The sequence below is a fragment of the Dendrobates tinctorius genome, unplaced genomic scaffold (genome assembly GCF_039654945.1).
Source record: "Dendrobates tinctorius isolate UK_male_01 unplaced genomic scaffold, ASM3965494v1 ptg000067l, whole genome shotgun sequence".
NCBI classification, from domain to species: Eukaryota; Metazoa; Chordata; class Amphibia; order Anura; family Dendrobatidae; genus Dendrobates; species Dendrobates tinctorius.
Genome location: NW_027361735.1, coordinates 8,671,478 through 8,675,340, shown reverse-complemented (window position 1 = coordinate 8,675,340; position 3,863 = coordinate 8,671,478).

Genomic DNA, 3,863 nt, shown 5'->3' with positions numbered 1-3,863 from the left:
ACGCGCGGCTCCTCTCCGTACACCTCGTACACGCACGGCTCCGCTCCGTCCACCTCGTACACACGCGGCTCCACTTCGTACACACACACGGCTCCGCTCCGTACACCTCGTACACCTCGTACACCTCGTACACATGGCTCCTCTCCGTACACCTCGTACACGCGTGGCTCCGCTCCGTACACCTCATACACACGGCTCCGCTCCGTACACCTCGTACACACACGGCTCCTCTCCGTACACCTCGTACACACGGCTCCGCTCCGTACACCTCATACACACGGCTCCGCTCCGTACACACGGCTCCGCTCCGTACACCTCATACACACGGCTCCACTCCGTACACCTCATACACACGGCTCCGCTCCGTACACCTCGTACACGCGGCTCCTCTCCGTACACCTCGTACACGCGGCTCCTCTCCGTACACCTCGTACACGCGGCTCCTCTCCGTACACCTCGTACACGCGGCTCCTCTCCGTACACCTCGTACACGCGGCTCCGCTCCGTACACCTCGTACACACGCGGCTCCTCTCCGTACATCTCGTACACGCGGCTCCGCTCCGTACACCTCGTACACACGCGGCTCCGCTCCGTACACCTCGTACACGCGGCTCCGCTCCGTACACCTCGTACACGCGGCTCCTCTCCGTACACCTCGTACACGCGGCTCCGCTCCGTACACCTCGTACACGCGGCTCCGCTCCGTACACCTCGTACACGCGGCTCCGCTCCGTACACCTCGTACACGCGGCTCCGCTCCGTACACCTCGTACACGCGGCTCCGCTCCGTACACCTCGTACACGCGGCTCCGCTCCGTACACATCGTACACGCGGCTCCGCTCCGTACACCTCGTACACACACGGCTCCGCTCCGTACACATCGTACACGCGGCTCCTCTCCGTACACCTCGTACACGCGGCTCCGCTCCGTACACCTCGTACACACGGCTCCTCTCCATACACACGCGGCTCCGCTCCGTACACCTCGTACACACGGCTCCTCTCCGTACACACGGCCCCGCTCCGTACACCTCGTACACAGGGCCCCGCTCCGTACACCTCGTACACACGGCTCCTCTCCGTACACACGGCTCCGCTCCGTACACCTCGTACACACGGCTCCTCTCCGTACACCTCGTACACATGCGGCTCCGCTCCGTACACCTCGTACACACGGCTCCGCTCCGTACACACGGCCCCGCTCCGTACACCTCGTACACACGCGGCTCCGCTCCGTACACCTCGTACACACGCGGCTCCGCTCCGTATACCTCGTACACACACGGCTCTGCTCCGTACATCTTATACACACACAGCTCTGCTACATCCACACTGTAAATCCTGACCCCACACATACTTACCTCAACCAGCACCATGACAACAGCAAAGCAGAGTCTTGCAGACGGTAGAGGCAAGGCTGAGCGCACAGGACCTGTGATGAGGTCACAGGAGGGGCGGAGTCAGGGGTGACATGATCGGGGGTCTGGACAAAGGCTCCTGATCATGTGACCCCTTGACTCCTCCCCTCCTGTGACCTCATCACAGGTCCTGCGAACAGAGCGAGCAGGGAAGCAAGTGCGACGCTGTGAGTGGCTGCGGGGGGGAGGGGGTCTCATGCTAAGGCGAGGATGGGGTGCAGGGGGGCGTGGCGGCTTATCTCCCTGCAGTGCGGGAGGAACTTGAAACTATCACCGCCGTGCCCGCAGAGGGCCAGCGGCAGGAGCAACAGTGGCCGCAGCCGCTGGCAAGCGGCCAGATGGTCGGGCGCTGCCGCCCGCGGCCCACATGACAGCGGCCCAGCTGGAAAGTGCCCGGTTGGTTATATTGCCAATCCGGGCCTGCCAGCGTCTCATACCGTCCGATGGGCAGCACTCGAATGGTGCCAGACAGCCATAGCCAAACTTTTGCCCAGTGCCACTCCCTCTGCTGGGTGGGGCATTGGCAGGCCTTTCCACCCACTTGTCAGGGTCCAGTATGAGGGAGCATCGGCCTCCCGGGACACAGCGCTGGTCCCCGGGGTACGTAGGAGGGGGCCCCAGTCAATTGAGAACTACAGCAAACACCTGGATCTCTCCTCTGCACTAAAGCATCACAGCCATCTTGCACCAGTCTTGGTACCTCCCCGGATCTTCTGCTGGTGACGCAGATACGCCACAGCGCTCCCAAATTGTAATCCACAGGTAGGTAATTTGTAATCCACAGGCATTTGTAATCCAAGCAGCGTTGTCCAAATCTTTCTCCATCCTTTAGGGCAGGCCTGCCGCAGAAGATAGCGTATTAGCGGCGTTCATCATGCCGACTACGCCAAGTGTAGGGTCGGTGGGCAGAGCTGGGGGGTGGTCCCTCGATATACCGCGCAGTGACGTACAGACACACGATGAGGCAACTTTCGGGTACAGCAGGTCCAAGTTTATTCTCTTGCCGTCCACCTGACAGCCTCCGAAGTACACCGCACTTCAATTCACTTCGCTTCACTTCATTTCACTTATCGGCCCCCCGTTTCTAGGGCCACTTCCCGCACACCGTACTTTACATCGGGGACGTACATTTACGCACCGTCCCCTCTTCACTTTTCGACGCTCCTGTCAGATCCGTCACTGTGGCCGCCTTAGGCCCGTAAACCAACAGCACTTTTACTGATCAGTCGTCTCTCTCTCAATACGGTATGCTTTACCTCAGTGCCTCGTCTATACTGCGGTACTCTGGTGTCAGGACCACCCCCCTAACTTTCTCTCTCCTCAGTCCCCCTTGTTCGGTTTTCCTCACAGTGCACAAACTGTCGTAGTCCTCCTGTCACTGGAGCTCCCTCTGGGGACTGGAACTTTCTGGAACCCTCCTTCAAATTTATACCTTTCCCAGTTCCCTGTAACTCCGCCCCCATGACCAACGGTTTCCTAAGCCCTAAGCTGATGTCAGTTCCTTTGCTCACACTCCTCCCTGCCCTCTAATGGTCAACCCAAGGTACTGGACGTCCACTACACTTTCCTAGCTGTTTCCCCACTGTAGTAACTGACACCTACCTAAACTGTGCAAACCTTTCCTTCTCCATTCTGACAAGTCCGTCCGTCCGTCAGTTCACCTTCCCTACACTACAAATCTTAGAAGAAATGCATGGAGACCCCACGGACGTGGGAGAGTTGTGCATGCGCCTGTTTAGCCGTGTTCAAAGGAAGGGGGAGTCCGTGACCCAGTCCTTGAACGCGCTGCAGGAGATTCACGCTGCGATCGTTAAGCGAGATGGCATAGCTGTAGGTCCCCCTGACAAAGTTCTGAGAGATCAGCTGGTAGTGGGCTTTAGAGAAGCGTTGAAACAGGCCTTGTGGGAGCGCTTGCGGGTTAATTTGCGCATGTCCTTTTTGCCGAAGCATGTGCGTGAGAGCAGGAGCAGAGGGTGACAGTCCCTGCAGGGTCCGGATCAGAGAGGTATCCATCCCGCTGGGAACCGAACAAGTTGGGTAAATGAACTTTGTAAGGAAATCCAAGACATGCGAGAGGAATGGTCTGACCTTTAGAAGAAATCTTTGGTGCCTTTGAACCCCTTTAGAGGCAGAACTGGCCCCGAACCTCGCCAGGAACTGAGACCGCAACGCATCGAAGGGCCGTCGACCTGTTTCAACTGCGGGGACAGGGGACATTATGCTAAAGAATGTGCACTTTAATATAACGCTCATCATTCTCTTCTCTGGCAGAGCAGGGGAGAATGACAGCCGGCTTCAGCACCAGCTTACAGTTGCGCTTCTTCCCTGGTGGCTGTCTGTGTGGTACTGATGCGTCACATGGGTGCCCATGGTTGCCACACGTAGTACACACACGGACATGGATATCTCCGGTACTGGTTTTTCCGGTACCGGAAATATACGG